Genomic DNA, 19177 nt, shown 5'->3' with positions numbered 1-19177 from the left:
TGTGTGTGTGTGTGTGTGTGTGTGTGCGTGTACGTGCGTGTGTGCGTGCGTGTGTGTGCAAGCGTGCACATTTTCCATTCTTTTAAAAGTAGAGGGCCAGCTGTTCAATCGCGTAAGAGCAGACAATATTGCATTAAGTCAGCAACTTTTAATATACCATTGATTTTGAACTCACTATGCATTGAATTGATGGTAAGTGTCTGACAGACGGCATAATTCAATCCTCCGTGCAAAGGACGGAGCTCTTTAGTCCTCAGAATAGCAACGTAACCGAAGCTACGTTATTATGGCTATCAAGCACACTAATGATGTACCTTAGGGGCACAGGTACGGCGGGAGTAATTCATCGGAGCTGGCAGAAATGCAGGTTAACGTGCTCCATCACACGTCCACAGAGTAATAAAGAATACGGCGCTCCGGATCCAGATGTCATATTGTTTTCTGAACAACGCCACTATCGTATTTCTTGATTGTGCCTTCTGTTATTATTTCCTTGTTCCTTTTTTTCCCCGTCTTAAGCAGGTTCTCCTCTGAGACTGTAAGCAGAATGATGTGTTGACAGGCCTCAATGTTCCTGTCGCTTCGTTGCCTGGGCTTTTATGTGGATATGAAATGATGGACCCATGTTTAACGGGCCGGTTTAGATGCCACAGTCATCACAGTAACCTCTCTCTCTCTCTCTCTCTCTCTCTCCAGCCCGATTTATACTTCGTCTGACCTATGACGACGGTGTTACGGACTGAAAATAGCCATCTATAAGCTCACAACGCGTGGTACGACGGAGCATAAATTAGACATCTCTCTCTCTTTCCCAATCTCTCTCTCTCTCTCTCTCTCTCTCTCTCTCTCGCTCTCTCTCGCTCTCTCTCTCTCTCTCTCTCTCTCTCCCGCTCTCTCTCACTCTCCCACTCCCTTCCGCTCATCTCCCTGTTCTCGTTAATTCGGTCGTTCTCCGGCGTTCTGCCGCCTCGGTTGAAGGGGCAAAATCCCTGGACAGATTGATACATCGCGCTTGAAGGAGTGACGTGTTAAGACCCCCCCCCCCACCCGCGAGCTGCCGAGGTGACGGGTCATAAATCCCTACAGACACGGAGGAAGACCAGGAGGAGGAGGGGGTGGAGGAGGAGGAGGAGGGAGAGAGTGAGGGAGGTGGCGAGGAGATGGGGAGCAGCAGCACAAACCTGAAGGAGATTTCTCCTCATGCATAGAAAGCCGTTTCCTTCTCACCGACAATGTCTCCCCTGGGGATGCTAGTGCCAACTCACTGCATGCAAAGTAGTGTGTGTGTCTCTCTCTCTCTTTCTCTCTCTCTCTCTCTCTCTCTCTCTCTCTCTGTGCAAATGGGGGGGGGGTATGTGGGTCTTGGTGGAACTTTGTGGCGCTGGGATAAAAGGCGAGGGGGGGGGGTGACGTCTCGTGGAATTCGCCACCCTCCCTATCAGCCACACGATCCTGAATGCCAATTACCCTCCCTGCTTTCTGCAGGGAGCCAGCCTGTCAGTCAGGACGCAGCTGAGCTATGACAGACAGCAGGAGGCTCTGCCGGTGGAGCAAGGGGAGCAACATTCTGAGAACCACCCGTTTAATACACCGCTGACAAACTGACAGCGGGACATTACAACTTGTAATGGCCAGAGTGTGCGCACGGACACGTGCACACAGACACGCACGCATGCACAAAGTCACACGAGCAAACATGAAGAATTTTGCCTTGATAGACCATCCGTTCCAGTCTCTGTAGTGCACTCCCAGACATATAGGCAAACAGTACTGGCCCTCGGGAGGAACGGTCCCAAGGGCCCAAGAAAGAAGTTTCTCTCTCTCTCTCTCTCTCTCTCTCTCTCTCTCTCTCTCTCTCTCTCTCTCTCTCTCTCTCTCTCTCTCTCTCTCTCTCTCTCTCTCTCTCTCTCTCTCTCTCTCTCTCTCTCTCTCTCTCTCTCTCTCTCTCTCTCTCTCTCTCTCTCTCTCTCTCTCTCTCTCTCGAAAAAGTACTCACATGTTTTACTTAAAGTAAAAGTATCAATACTGCCATGTAGAAATACTCTGTTGCAAGGAAAAGTCCAGAATTCTAAATGTACTTGAGTAAAAGTACAAAAGTACTTTTGGTACTTAAATTACCAAAAGTAAAAGTTAGCAGATAATAGCAGATCTACAAGCTCACAACGCGTCGGGAGCTTGTAGATTGGCTATTTTTAATTAGACTATGCATATAGGGCTAAAGTGGTAATGTATGTTTTGTAATAGAACACATAGATTTGTAATAGAACACATAGTTTTGTAATAGAACACACACACACACACACACACACACACACACACACACACACACACACACACACACACAACACACACACACACACACACACACACACACACACACACACACACACACACACACACACACACATCAATGAATGCATAATAAAATGCAAATGCTTTTTTTGTTATGTAGTGTGGAGTTCAACTTACAAAGTGAAAAGTGGGGTATTAAGCAGCATGAAAACTATAGCCAGCCAAACATCACTGTAGGAGGTTGAGAAAATAAAGTGCCAATTAAACAAGTATAACTGCTACACGTTATAGAAACACCCCAATCCACTCGCTATTCAAATGAAACACCCAATAAGAATCCTCTGAGCAAACAAATGAGTTAACAGACCACCAGTCTGGGAAGTAACATTCGCGGGTCCATGCTGGATACTTCTGTTTGTGTGTGTGTGCGTGTGTGCGTGTGTGCGTGTGTGCGCGTGCGTGCGTGCGTGCGTGCGTGCGTGTGTGTCCTGGGCATGACGTTAAACTGCCCCGTTGTAACTACCATCGTCAATGTAGTAGGTGCAGTGGATGCACTTGTAACTTATGTGGACTATGTAGCTTGCATACAAGAAGGCACTACTCACCGGTGGACTCTACCAACAGCCGACAGCCGATAGCCGACTGTGGGACTTCCAGGCCCATGAGAACAACTACAGAGAGCGCTTTAACACCAAGCAGCAGTGCAAGACTAAGAACTTTTTTTCCTCTCTTGATCCAGCCTAGGACATACCCACGGACTGGTTGCTGGAGGGACTGCACGCATACGCATGCACAAAGTCACACGAGCAAACATGAAGAACTTTGCCTTGAACTTTAGACCATCCATTCCAGTCTCTGTATAGTGCACTACAGACATATAGGCAAACAGTACTGGCCCTCGGGCCCTCAATGTAGTAGGTGCAGTGGATGCACTTGCAACTTCGGTGGACTAGCTTGCATACAAGAAGGCACTACTCACCGGTACCGACAGCCGACAGCCGACTGTGGGACTTCCAGGCCCATGAGAACAACTACAGAGAGCGCTTTAACTCCAAGCAGCGGTGCAAGACTAAGAACTTTGTTTCCTCTGGTGATCCAGCCTAGGACATACCCACGGACTGGTTGCTGGAGGGTTTCGACAACTTGGGATGCCCAAAGACGAGGCAGAAAGGCTGGCACAAGTATTGTGCTGTCTCTGCTGCCATGTATGGCAGCGCCGCCGCTACTTGTGCCTTGAGTGACATGCGTGTTGTATCATGAGGACATATATCCATGAGTTTGTGAATGTAACCTCTACTGCACCTAAAATATGTGTCCCTGTATGCTTTCCCTGTGTGTGGACATGAATAAATTGTTAAACTGTGTGCGTGTGTGTGTGTGCGTGTCACACACGTGTTCTCACATATCATTTAGAGTATTTTTCTTTTTTGTTGTGTAGCCTACTAATTAATTTGATTCGATGCATTGGAAGGATGATCTACCTTTTTCTTATGTACAGTGCCAGGTTCAACCTACGAGGCAATCATCAAGGTCGAGTGAGCAGCATGGCAGTCGAGTCAGCCAACAACAGGCTAAGAGGTTAAGGTAAATACGGTGCCAATAAAACAAATAACTGCTACAAGGTAGAGCCACACAAATCCACTCCCTATTCATACCAAAACACTCAAAGCAGAAAATGAATGAACCGACTTCATTCATGCAGACCCAGCCTGGTACAGTACGTCTCTCTCAATAAAGGTGAGTGACATATTCCATTTGAAACACAAAATTAAATAAGTAATGAACAAACCAAATAAATGAATCATCAGTTTACCTAATTCGTCAGAAATGATGTGCAAACGATTCGGAGCTAACTCAGTCATCGCTGTGTCATTTCCTGACCCGGGCCAATTGTTTTTGACTTGCCAATCCATCCAGGCTGATCGTTTTATCTACGTTTTGATGATTCAAGCAGCATTATGCGGCCAGGCATTGCTGTGAGCGGCTGCTGTCCAGATTTGTCAACATGTTGCCCGCCGCCTTGAATATATTGCCACCGGCCTTATCCGGCCTTGATGGAATCGTTAAAAAGCAGAGATATGAGCAGAATATAGGAGGGTCTGCCTTTGTCGGAGCCCGCGTTCCCATCAGATGAGTGTGCTGATAAGCATCAGCACAACACCCCGCAGGTCATGTCACTCTATGCATAACAATCCACGGCTCTGTCTGTGGCTGAAAGAAAGAAAAAGCACCGCAAGGCTGCATAGAGAGAGAGAGGCAGGTGCTGGGGAAAAAAAGCCTTGCTTTTTTTTCTTTCTTGGTGGTAAATATGTATAAGGTGCGTGATTTCACTCTCCTTTTTTAGCAAACTTGAATGATCAATAGTCCAAAGCTGGCCGTCTTCTTTCAAACCACAATACTAGTCAAGGTCATGTTTGCAGTGTTTGAGGCTATATATGCGCACGCTGTTAAGCTGCTCTAATGCACGTATCCTGTTCTAACGTCCAAACAGAGCACGCATTAAACAACAAACAAGCTAAACGTAATGCATTTTGACATTCCTGTTGACGTGTCTTTGTTATGTTCATTAACATCAGTGATATAGCCTGAGGCTATTTGCCGGCTGTTACATAAGCCACTTGAGCCCACTTATTCGGCGGACATAGCAGATCTACAAGCTCACAGCGTGTTTGTGATGTAGCGCGTTGTGAGCTTGTAGATCAAGTAACTATAGTCTACTGATTAACATACAGTGTGATGTGTAGTAAAGGGCATAGTACATGTAATACTTCAACATATTTATTCAGGCCTGGGGGAGGCACTAATTACTTCAGTCTATATTAGTAGCTTAATGACTAGTATAAAAATTCTATTGTTTTTTATGTCCAATGTAGGCTATTTGTATTTAAGTTCATAAAGTTTCAGGATTCCAATTCAAAAATAACAAAAATAGCAGATCTAATTGTAATTGACCTTGTAGATCGGCTATTTTTGCTACTTTTGTGAGGCATTAATTTACGAAAAAAGAGATAAGAGGTGTCTGACCGACAGTATATGCAATGTGGCCCTCTGGAGTGAGTGTGGAAATATAGTGGCCCTCTCCATCATCAAAGTTGCCCACCCCTGAGTTATACTGTAGGACAGGTCAGCAAACCCAGCTACACATTGAGCACGCGTGGTGTCGTGTGTCTAAAATGAGTTTCTCTCATTGACCTTTCTACAGAATATTTTCCATGTTGTCGCTGTTGTATCTCCACATACAAGAGCTGCAAGAAATCTTCTATCTCCACTTTTCAACATTTTATTTTGTATTATTTTTTTTTGGAGGGGGTGGGGGGATTAATGCTATACTTCGTCATATTAGTGTCACAAAAAAAGTAGCAAAAAGAGACAATCTACAATATCGCAACGCGTCACAATGCATTTTGCAAGTTTTATTGATATCGAAACAAAGACAAGTATTTTAGTAGCTAGTATAATAGTAAGAGCTTTTGACAAAATAATAACTACATTGTAATCCATCACAATTTTTTTTCTCCCATTTGTTGTTGTTAAGGAACAGTTTTGAACAGACAAGGTTTCCACTTGACAGCAACAATTGCGGTTTGTGTCTAACATCTCGAGTGCCTTAAGGGCTCTTATAAGAGCTTATACAGTAACCATAGAGTGGACACAGTGTTGTATAATGAAAAACATCATGGTATCAATAGGTTTTAAGTGAAGCTATTCTAAGGCATATGCTGTATGTTCTAATACATATTTTTTAAAAACAGCTTAAAACATACTGGGTCGACATCCATCGACATATTGTTGACATGTCTTTGTCATTTTAATTAACATTGGTGATAGGATTTGAAGCTGAAATATTTCCAGAGCGTGTAGTTTGATAGCTCCATTAATGTTTTCTAATTAATGCCAGATCATACATTGCAGTCACACATAGATTAATTAGCTTTCCGACAGCACTGTCTTCAGCGATGATTCTTTTTTTCTTCTTCTGCCAAATAGCTAATTTGCGTTGCCTAATTGAACAAGCAGATATCATACGCAATATGTCTATTGTATCAGACTAGAATCCATAATCAAAGGCAATAATTTTGTCACTTATTTGGTGTGGGGGAAAAAAACACGTTCAATTAAAGACAGTTTTTTCTTTAAGTTGTTCTAAACAAGCCAGGCTTGATTTAAGCTTTGTGGCACAACCGTGTTTGCGCGACAGTAATGATGCTGTGCAACACACTTTTTCTCAGTTGATATGTTAATTCTGTCGAGTGACAATATTGAATTAAAATGAAAATATTTCTAACACCCCACGCCCCCGGGATCCAACATGTATTATGTAAGACACGTTCAAACATTTATGCCCATTTCTTATTTTGAAACATACATATCGTCTCTGTCGGGTGGAAGCCTCATATTACGTCCAAAACTGATACTTCAATTCAATTCAAAAGCATCAAAAGTAGCAGATCTACAAGCTCGAAGCTGTAGTATTATGCAAGTAGGGTGTTAATTTACGAGAAAAAAAACACAAACAAATGTGGATATACTGTAGGAGGTTTCTGCCTGACAACATCGATAAGAAATATTCATACATTGTTTTACTGTATATGGGAAGATTCTAACAAAGCATTGAATTCTAAATTACCAGGATAAAACTGTGAAACTATACTCTTACAGGCTCTAAACCTATAGCACTCCAGCTGTTTGGGTTCCACTGTTGGTTAACTGAGACAATGACAACATGCTGTGACACCCTGACCTTTGGGTTTGAATCTTCCTGGCTGCAGGAGGCTTCTGCTTGGAGGAGAATGAAGCTTAAAAGGGCATGAAACCCCACGTGTAGGCTGGTTTTTGTTGTGTGTTTTCCATTTCCAACCTACAGCAGGTTAACAAACATGGCAGGCGATTAAGCAACACAGCCGCAGCTAATCAAATTAGTCAATCACAAGCACACATTAGTCAACATTATAGAGCAGCAAAGTCTGACGTAATTTACACATCCTACCTGGGTCGCGTTTTTTTCACGAAATTACTTTTTAAATCTATTTTATTTTATTTTGTTTTTATCAGGCAAGGCAAGCTTAAGAACAAATTCTTATTTACAACTGCGGCCTAGCAAAAGGAAAGGCCTGTGGAGGCAGAGGGGAAAATAAATTAACAACGATACAAACAAAATGCAAAACAACACAATGTAACATCACAGTGTACTACAGTAGGCTGTATTAGTATTTAGCAGCCGGCTGCAGTATTTATTTCATCCCCTTTATTCATACTCTCATTGTGGGAGGTATATAGTCTCTGGCCAAAAAGAACAGATCTACAAACTAATTACAAAGACGTCTCATTGCGACGTCTCGTTAGCTCGCAGATCTGTTCGTTTCTGGCAAGCGACACTATCGTACTAGCGATTATAAATGGAGCTTAAGACCTGGCACAGCAGCAGACGCTCGTGGACCGCGGCGGGTGCTTTTCACGGTCTGATGGAGCAACCTCATATGACCAACAAAGACAGGTGTCTGCAGCTAGCTGGAGGTCACGCAGGGCCGATGGTAAACACAGACAAAAGCAAAAAGAAAAACTGCCACAAATCTACAGTTTTTGCCACTTGACGGGGGGATAGCTGCGAGAGGGCCAACACCGGTGGCCTCGGTGTCTTGGGGGGAGGCAGTGGGGCGGGGGGTCTCGGAGGTTAGCTTGCTCTTCCTCTCCGGTGACGCTTGGTTGGAGCATGACCGCCAGCCAAACGGAGGCAAAGCCAGGAAATAAAGACAGGATTGATTAGTTTGACTTTGACACACCTCCAGGGGGATATGGGGGAGGGTGGGGGGAGGGGGGGGGGTGGGGAGGCGCGGTGTGTCCCCTGGCTAGGAGAGCAGCCAAGCGGGCTAAGATACTTGAGCAGTGTCCGTCTATCGCTGAATTACAGTGTGGTGTGTCGGTTTTTGTGGCGGATCGTGGTATTAGCAGGTAGCCTTCCATTCAAGTGCTATACGTGCACTGTCTAGTCGTACGCACGCATGCACATACACACACACACAAAGTTTCTGCAAACGTTACATACACTACTGTATGAGTTACAATAGAGTTTAAAAAATATATTTTTTTAAATAGAGTTGCTCTTACTTTATAATGAAACATAGAATTTGAATTATAATTATATATCTCAGTAAAAGTCTGATTCTCACAAAATATAACCAAACTTTTTTGTTTGGAATTGTTCAAATGATTCATGATTTTGCACAAAGAACAACAAAAAAAAACTGTAATCCAAGAATACAAGTGGAGCATTCTTGTCGTGTAATTGGATGTAATTGGATGCCCAGATTGATGCTTGCTAATTTTAGGTACAATCATAATATGATTGCACCTAAAATTAGCAAGCATTATGTGCTCAGCAAGGCTTTTATTTTCACTTCATCACTATCATCAGAAGCTATTTCACACCTAGTTGTTGTGAGCCAACACAAGACAGTAATCATTTTGAATCTACATCCCAGAATCAGACTGCTCCTATTCTGTGATAAGCAGATATCATATGACATCTCATATTCTTGCAAACAGAACAGAGAAGCAACTTTCTTTGACTCTGAGACAGACGATCTGTCTAAAGGCTAGTCTGCACCCAAGAAAACTGTAAATATTGCATCATGATTGTACTGTATGCATCTGCCAACCAGTCGCAGTTTACATCCATGTCTGTCCAGACAGAGAATAAATCAAGTGAAGATTCTGAAGGAATTGAATTAAAGATACGCGTAGAGCAGAAATGTAAGTAATTTGTGAGGTCACAATGACCTTGCCGTTTGACCTTTGACCACCAAATTCTAATCAGTGCATCCTGGAGTCCACGGGTAAAATGTGAAGAAATTCCCTCGAGGCATTTCTGAGATATTGCGGTCACAAGAATGGGAGGTGCAGACGAACGGAACGGACAGACAACCGGAAAACATTCTACCTCCAGCCTGCATGACTGTTTCTGCGATGCTGACGGAGGCACAAAAGACCTAAATTGGCCGCGCGCCGCAAAATGTCCTCCATATCCAGAGGACGAGCGACATCAAGCTCATTCATTCATCGCAAGCACAGCCAAAGACCGCAGCACACGGCATTCTGCAGACGTCATTTCACCTCGCCACGATTATCATTGTGAAGCAACTATCGATTTGAGCCCAGCGTGCTGTGAGACAACATGCTGCAGCCAGGCTAGGTGCTTTGCATCATGGCTAGCGGTGCCACACACACAGGTTAATGTCATAGTCCCCCCGCCTTATCTAATGTGACTGGGGGTCTTCTCTTGGCTGTGACACAAAGCTGCTTTGAAGCATCTGTCAATGCCCTCCCATGGATAAATGTCATGTGTGGAATATCTCAGGTGGCAGCTGGGTCATTGCAATGGCAGCAGCAGGACGTCAGAACACAGCCCAAAGCCTTGTGATGCCGCTCTTAACCAGGAGAGATTTGGATTCTGTTGCTGTCGGTTGGAAACCTTGTATGTACATTGTCCGTTCTAACGGATACCAATGTGGTTATTATTTTAATCAGGCAGACTTAAAAGGGTCTCTGGCTAATGAGCCTTATATGCCTTCATTACACCCTAATTGCCCTCTATAACTAAAGTTAAAATGAAATGAAAACAAAAATATAAATATTGTATCTATTTTAGAAACATGCATGGAATGCGTGTGCAAATAAAACATATTTTAAATATTGTTTTGATGCTCATATTAACCGTAGGAAGTATTAGGTCGTTTTTTTCTTAGCCCATGCATTCCATATATTCCATAGGGCTGGACCACACATGGACAAATGACATCATCAACTTGCGACAGGCATTGTCCCCCTTGAGTAAAACATTAACTATTTATAAAATAAAATAAAAATCTACCGTGATTTAATTTTAAATGTTAGTTATAGAGGGCAATTATAATGTACTGTATTAAGGCATATAGGCTTATTAGCCATGCAGGGATCCTTTTAAACACAATTAACTATGGCATCCCTATTCTTGGCATGTGATTATAGGTGAATTTTGTTCAATGATTTTCAAAATGATTCAAAATAAGTAAAACTAAATATTTTCACTACTTTTGTGTGACAATGTGATACAATGAAGTTATACATACTGCATTAGGAGAGTAAATATATAAAAAGTGTAAATATGGAGATACAAGGTTTCTGCCCAACAGCAAAAAAAAAAGAAAGTTCTAAGAATCCACAAGGTCACACACGAGCGACAAAAAAACACAAAAAAAAACACATCAAAAGAAGACACATTGGTCTTGCAATTGCAAACACGTGGGCTGAGAGTTCTTGCTGTTTTCCATTTTGCCAAATCTCTTAGGTTTTATTATTGTCTGCAGATGCTGGCTGTGCCTGGAACAAGAATGAAAATAAAAATAAGAACAGTCTGTCCCGTGGCCACCATTCTTTAAAAAGATGGCACAGGTTGCACCTGTGCCTCAGCTATTCTCACAGGTCATCTGAGGCAGGGAGGTGTTCGCCTAATATCTTTTGAGATGAAGAAAATGTTTTGTCCTCAAACCTCCCAGGGCACTGAGACACACTGAGTCCTTCATGGTTATTTGTTCTGTCTGTTGCCTGTCTGTTGACAGAGGTGGAGATCGTTGCCAACTGTCCCTTGAAATAAGGAATCTCATTTGGAACCGGGACACACTTTGTTCCTTATTGTTGGGGAAACAAATCAGTGACACACATCTTAAAGGGGTGGTGCCATAGTTTTGCACTTTTTCTGTTTCTCATGTGTCTATGAGGTTGATAGAACTTCATTAAGCCCCCTGGTGGTGTTTTTATGGTGTTTTATGTCTTCTCTGACTATTTTGAGTTTCTACCTGGAGGCTGAAACCTTGAGGGTCAAACGTGCCAATAGAAAAATAGTGCTTTAGTGACATAGTAAAAACATACCCTCCCCCTCATTATCATAACACAACAGGTGTGGGCATGAGGAGGAGGGACTAGGACAAGTGGGTGGTGCTAAGGTGGTGGAGGAGGTGCTAAGGTGAGAACCAGGTATACTTAATGAACTGGAGGCGTGTCCACATAAAAAACATAATTTTAATCATTTCTGTACACTTTTTTGAAAAAAATACTCCTCCTAGCCCTAACCCTAGTTATAGCACAAGTTGTATAGACGAATCCACAAGAGCGCTGGCACTGCACTGCCAAAGCTGCGGTGTTGCTGTAAAGAGCGGCAGCCGCTTGACACCACAGTTATGAATGCCGTTCTGTGGATTCGTCTATAGGCTTGCCAAAAATAGCCAATCTGCAAGCTCACCCAACGTGCTTGTAGATCAGCAAGTTTTGGCTAATGTTCCCCCAGAATATGGGGTTCAAGTGGTTAATATAATAAACAAAAACTGTACACACAGTGAGACTTTTTCTGGATGTCCCTTATTTTTCTTAGAAATAAGGGACTGCCAGGTTTTCCTTTATTTGAATTTCAGGTGGTTGGCAATCCTAAGTGGACACAGAACAAATACAAACCTGTATCTACATGTCCTTATTTATTTGTACTGTTGATGCACAGAGTACAAGCATACCTATCCTACTATCCTACTATCCTACTATAATCCTACTATCCTACTATCCTACTATAATTCTAGTAACCTCTGTGCGTGCGTTTGTAGTGGTGGTGGTGGTGAAGCTACCCGGTTCTCCCCACTGGCTGGACCAATTGCTCTGATTTTGCACACAGCCATTGACCATTACCATCTGAACTTAACTGTGAAGCCCGTTTTTCAATTTCATCAAATCTCAGCTTCTTATTAGCGTTTTTGTGTCAAAGAATGTCGTCCCATAGCTGCGGCTGCCCAGCTATGGGACAAACTGCCTCCCGGGTTGCCAGATCATGTGCGCATATCCCCCCACGGATGCGCTGCGCCGACCGGGTATGGTCTAGTTATATATAATTACTGTGGATACCCGGTGCATCCAGAATAACTATGACCTTTTATTGAGACAGATTGCACATTATATTTATTTGTGTTGGCTAGACCTAGTGCAGTCTTCAAGTCTAATATGCTGTTATTGTTGGTGAATTGAATGCAAAATGTACCTTGGCCTCTATTTCCACCTATTGGTGGCCTATATAAACTATATGCACACCTGACCAGTGCAGGTCGGATGTTAAGTCATCGTTATATGGTCTTTATACTGTCATTTATAGTGTGTAGTTACGCTTTTTCTATCTATCTATAATTATCTACTGTATCTTCAGGGTTGTTGCTGCAGTGTGTCAGCATTCAATTAGGAACTTTCTATCTGTCTCCATTCAACAGACTACACTACAAGCACAGAGTAACAACACAATAATGCTAATTAAAAAGGTTCTGATTGTATCTGTGGCTGAAATGACGTTACCTTGAAATATATATAGCTTAGCTCTGGACATAATGACAATCCCATGAAGGTTTCTGGCTCCATTCATTGCATTGTCTTGTGAATTGTACACCACAGTGTGGGCATCAAGGCCTCATATCAGTCACTTACTAATATGGTAATATTACAGTATTATAATACAAAACATCTGCTTTTAGAACCAGCACATGAGTAATATGAGGACGGTGTGTGTTGGTCATGGTCCACTGCAGAGATGCAACCATGTCCTTCATGATCAAGACACATCAAGGTACAGTTTGAAAAACCCAAAGACGTCCATTTATTTCTTGATGTGTAGCCATAGCACTTTGTTGCTAAAACTGTGTGGAAACAAATAGAGAACAAAAAAAGAAAGATTGCACACACACACGCACGCGCACACACACACACACACACACACACACACACACACACACACACACACACACACACACACACACACACACACACACACACACACACACACACACACACACACACACACACACACACACACACACACACACACACACACACACACACACACACACACACACACACACGATCAACTCACCAGTCTTGGCTGGTGATGGCAGATCTCTACAGCTAAAATTATGACGAAAAATGTTAGTCGACTACCTTTTTTCACTGACAAAAACTAAATAAAAACTAAGCTATGATGACTAAAACTGAGGCGAAATATATTGACAATTTCGTCAACAAATAAAAACTAGACTAAAGTGTTAGTGAGGGACTGGTGGAGAAGAGATCCAGTAGAACTAAAAGACAAGTCATTTTATGTTTGGTTGCGCTCGGCGGCTCGGGTGTTGCGCTCTGAAAATAGCAGCTCTACAAGCTCACAACGTGTCGCACTACGATGAGTTGTGAGCTTGTAGATCGGCTATTTCCAGCATGCAACCAAGTGTAAAATCAGCCATTAATATGAAGCCATCAATTACCGCCAAAATACATTTTAGTCGACTAGTTCAACTGTAGATTTAGTCGACTAAAACTGAACTAAAAGTAAAACATTTCAGATGACTAAAATATGACTAAAACTAAATGGAATTTTATTCAAAAGACTAAGACTAACTCTAAATCTGATGTCAAAATCAACACTGTTTGGAAAAGACTGAATAGATCAATAGCCCCAAAGAGTTTACTGTACTATATATCATCATGACTGTGATTCACCCAAATAAGATCACAGCCATGCTGATATGTACTGTAACTGTTATGCTTTCAACTATACATGAAGTAACGGTAAACAACAGTTAAAGATTGTGTCGTTATTTTGGCTCCACCAACAAATGCCTTCCTTCACAAACTCCATCAACAACAATGTTGCTATAAGCAAATTAGTATAAGTAAATAAGAATGAGATGTTATTCTGTAAAACTAGTGGAGTGATGTGTCACAGTAAAGAGTCCCAGTGCTGTTGTCTCAGCATTCGTGGAATGACTCTTGTCCAATCAATTTACTCGACCAGAACTAACAGTTGGTATAATTAAAGTTAGCATCAGCAGCATTGTAATCCAACACAGCACTCAATGTTGATGTGAACAGATTACTTAACCCATTAAGACCGGGAAGATTAGATTTCTTTGGCTATTCAAAAATAGCAGATATACAAGCTCATAGCGCGGCACCGATTGCCACGCTATGAGCTTGTAGATCTGCTATTTTTGAAAAGCCAAAGTATAAAATAATGGTTAAAGTGGTTACACAGATGCGTTCCCAGTTCCCGGTCTTAATCGGTTAACTTAAAAAGTAAGTAAGCCCTGCAGTGCCATAGGGCAGAAGCCTGTCTATTGTTTCTGTAGCAGTTTGATGTACAAGTACTGGACATGACGCTAGTATGAGGCAGGGATCTACCCCCAATCCAATCGAGTCCCATTTTTTCATTGTCTTTTATATGACCCGGCTGGGGATCAAACCCCGACTTCCCGGTCTCAGGGAGAACGCTCTAACCACAAGGCCACTGAGCTAGTACATCATTCAACTCAAGTATGATTATAACCATTACCACCCATATCTTTTTTTTATAATAAAATAAAATAAAATAAAAATAATAAAAATTCAATATAAATAATAATAATAATAATAATAAAGAAATATGTATACATATCGATACCGGTGGTTCTCTTTCTTTAGCTCTGGACTAGTAGCATATTTCAAACAACCCTATACCCCATCCCACCTCCACACAACAATATACAGTATATTTAGCATTATGAAAAGGCATAACACACGTCATTTCTATTTAATTTTATAATTCGTATTTAACATTCTTAAAGCTGGATTTATACTTAGACTGTTGCACGCCGGTGTCACACACCGAAAATAGCAGATCTGCTATTTTTGGTACTCCACCGTGCACAATGAATTATATATTTTTCAACATTTAAAGGATTTTCTCTTGGACGACCTGTAATTACAGTGGTTCATGGACCATTGGTTGAGTGGTCTAATACATCCCTTGATCTCAGTGCTGTGGCGCCGGCGCCTGTTTAATCAAAAGACACTGTGTCCCCCCACAATTCAGTCCAGTCGAAAAACAGGAAAAAAATTGCAAACATAAAAAAAAAAAAAAAATCTGTCCAGTCCCCCGCACCTCTGTTAACCAAAATAAAGTAACAAAAAACCCTAAAAAATGAACAAACTATTTTTTGCATGCGTCCCCCGATGTCCCCCCATGTCCTTTTCCATTCCAGCGCCCCTGTCTCAGTGTAATGGATTTAAGTTTGCATTTTAGTTTGGTAAGGATAAGCGTTTCAGAAATCAATGTCGGCCCACTCACATTATGGACAACATCATAGCAATAGAATATAGCTTATGTAAATAACGTGACAGTGTCAACTCTGCTGCCACGGCAAATAAGCCAATTTTAGTGGGCCGAATGCAAAGTGGTCAATGATTTGTGCTCAGCAGTAAATGCACATTGCTGTTGTTCTCCTCATCTAGGATGGCAGCAAGAAGCCAATTCTTTCCACTCCAGTAAAGACTTGGATAATTGGAGTTTTGTATTAAGATTGACACCAGATGAAAGTTGGTTATTAACACGGGCTGAAGCGTGGCAGATTGTTTATTAGAATCCTGTCACTGTTTACAACATGGAAATGGCAGCGCCTTGACATTGAGAGTTCAATTGAAAGTGAGGTATCAAATTAATATTTCACCAAAGAGAAATTTCAACCGGGAACTTTTTTTTCCCTTCTTTTATGCTGCTTTGAATGTAGCTCAACTCTTTAATCGAACATGGACACAGTCATATTTTCAGCAATATTTAAATTACATTATTTAAAAGCTACAGTATTTATATCTGTCTATATTCATTCAGGATTAGAGAGGCAACAACACAATCGCCACTGTGCGGTATAGTGTGTAGTGAATGACAACACTACACACTATACAACCAGCACAGATCTAGCCATGAGTCCCACTGAGCGTCCTTATTTACTATAGAAGAATGACATTGTCATGATCTCTCTCTCTCTCTCTCTCTCTCTCTCTCTCTCTCTCTCTCTCTCTCTCTCTCTCTCTCTCTCTCTCTCTCTCTCTCTCTCTCTCTCTCTCTCTCTCTCTCTCTCTCTCTCTCTCTCTCTCTCTCTCTCTCTCTCTCTCTCTCTCTCTCTCTCTCTCTCTCTCTCTCTCTCTCTCCTCCCCCCCCCCCCCCCCCCCCCGGCCATGCCCACATTCCATTCCACCAGTGGTGGAAAGTACCTTACTTTAGTATTTCCAATTTCCAATACTTTTACTCCACTACATATCGGATCCAAATATATATCCAAAAACATACAGTAAACAATATATATATATATATATACATCTCTCTCTCTCTCTCTCTCTCTCTCTCTCCTCCCCCCCCCGGCCATGCCCACATTCCATTCCACCAGTGGTGGAAAGTACCTTACTTTAGTATTTCCAATTTCCAATACTTTTACTCCACTACATATCGGATCCAAATATATATCCAAAAACATACAGTAAACAATATATATATATATATATACATACAATATACTTTTCGGCCATTTGAAAATAGCCAATCAACAAGCTCACAATGCGTTGCGATGCGACGCATTGTGAGCTTGCAGATTTGCTATTTTCAACTTGTGAAATGGGACATTCTGCATAATGAGTACTTTCTACTTTTGGTACTTTAAGTACATTTTGATAACAATACTTTTGTGCTTTTACTCAAGTAAATTTAGAATTTTGGACTTTTACCTGTAACAGAGTATTTCTACATTGCAGTATTGATACTTGTACAGTACTTAAGTAAAAAATGTGAGTACTTTTTCCACCGACCAGCTCATTCCCTCGGAGCCAGACGGTTGCATCCCACAACTTTCAAATGCCTCCGTCATACAGTCTGGAGCACGGAAGCACTGAAAACGATCCGGGGTGTAAAGAAGCGGATGCGGTCTTGAGTCTGGCCGCGCAAGACTACTCATTCCCCCTAAGACCATGCAGAGCCATTGAGATAGAAAAGGCTATGTCAGTGAGGTGTCAGAAACACTACAGGTCATGGCTCATATCGCCCGTTCTTCATCCAAACCCATTAGGTTTTAATGCATACACGGGCAATTCAAAAATAGCAGATCTACAAGCTCAAAACGTGTTGCGGTGCCACGCGTTTTGAGCTTGTAGATCTGCTATTTTTGCTACTTGTGTACATAGAATGGCGAAGTATGCCATTCATTTACGAATAAAAGTTTAAATACGAGAGTCTGTCTGCCCGACAGTATATGCAATGTGGCCCTCTGGAGTGAGTATGGAAATATAGTGTCCCTCTACATCATCAAAGTTGCCCACCCCTGTTTTAGTGTGTGTAACTAATGCTCGCCCCATTACATAGCGCTGCTTTCACATTCTTTTGGTTCTTGATGTTATCTATGAGCACACCGAGATCTACGCTAAGTTGGTTTTGGCAATAAATGATTGAATATTGAATATATAGCCTAAATATTCTTTGTTTACATGATCCGACACTGCTGTATAATAATTGGCCCGACGCAACTCATTCTGTCTCAAAGTCTCTGTCAGTTGTCAGAAAGTCTGTTTGAGCCAGCCTGCATATGTAAGCGTGTTTGTGTTCTGTAAGCAAATCCTCGTGAATTATTCTGTTAACCTACCCGTACCTGTATCCGTGCCTGTGTTCTTGAAATGGAGAAGTAAAGTTTGTTTTTTTATGCCCTGAAGTTCACCTATTCTGACCTAGTGTTTATATGGGTTCTGCATATAAAAAAACCCCGACAGAAACACTGCGTTGATATATCTGAAAGCTTCATTTGTATGCATGATAAAGCTGTGGACGTCTCAGGGAAATATCCATTATTCAGTGACAGACAGCCAAGCTGAGAATTCACCTGAATGGGCACAATAATATTACACTTATTAAGTAACGCATTATGTTCTGTTCTGTAGATTCTGTCGCAGAATCTCACTTAACTTCAAGGTCAAGTGTGGAAACACACCAGTGGTGTGTTTTTTCCTTCGTATCCATTTCCAGCTGTTGTTGCAGGTTTATATAGTTGTACAGTATGATATTGTATAAATATTTGTGAAAGGAAGACTTCTTGGTTGTGTGTGTGTGTGTGTGTATGTGTGTATGTGTGTATGTGTGTATGTGTGTGTGTGTGTGTGTGTGTGTGTGTGTGTGTGTGTGTGTGTGTGTGTGTGTGTTCACAGGTCATACAGAGCGAGGTCAGAGGTGTATCTATGAGCCTCTAGCTCACTATCTCTGTGCGCTTGTTGTGTGACAGAAGGGTCGCTGCATGTCGCTGCACGGACAACCCTTAACTATGTTGTATTTCATGTGCATGTGACAAATACACGCCTTGAACCTTGACCTTTAACACGGGTCAACCTACAGTACAGTCAGAACTACAATAAGAAACACTGTGTGACTGCACCATGAAAGATATAATATTGTCTCCGAAGCAATATCTAGGAGTGGGGAGGGAAACACGTCTACAGCACTGGTTGTCAAAGTGGGATCCGAGGACACCCAGGGGTCTCGAGGGGGTTCCAGGGGGTCCACAGTGAGATAAGGAACAGTTTAAACACTTACATCCTATTTGACTTTTCAGCTATTTAAAAAAAAAAGGTCACTGTCCAACGCACCTGCATCTGAACCAAGTGCCAATATTTACTTTGCACAATTTTTTTTTGACACGTTATCTTGTGGGGTTCCAGATGGCACAACCTTTTTTGATTGATTGATTGAATACTTTATTTAGACGTTTGCAGAGAAAAAGCACATGGAAGTACAGTGCACAATACAAGGTCAACTAAACAGGATTGAAAAAGGCCAGAAAAGTCGCAATGGCTTGTTTCAAATGGGGTTCTCGCGTACTCAATTCATGGAGAAAACCTCTTTTTAAATGAGGGTCCCCGGCCAAATATCAATTGACATGAAAATGTTTCAGAACCACTGGTCTACAGGAAAGCATGCTAGCAGCAATCAGCACATAGCCAACACCCAACCGTACATACATCTTTAAGTGAGAGGCAGACTCCATGT

Source organism: Gymnoscopelus microlampas, assembly GCF_963454915.1.
Source record: "Gymnoscopelus microlampas genome assembly, chromosome: 1".
In the NCBI taxonomy this organism is placed as follows: Eukaryota; Metazoa; Chordata; class Actinopteri; order Myctophiformes; family Myctophidae; genus Gymnoscopelus; species Gymnoscopelus microlampas.
This window is presented reverse-complemented; position numbering follows the sequence as displayed.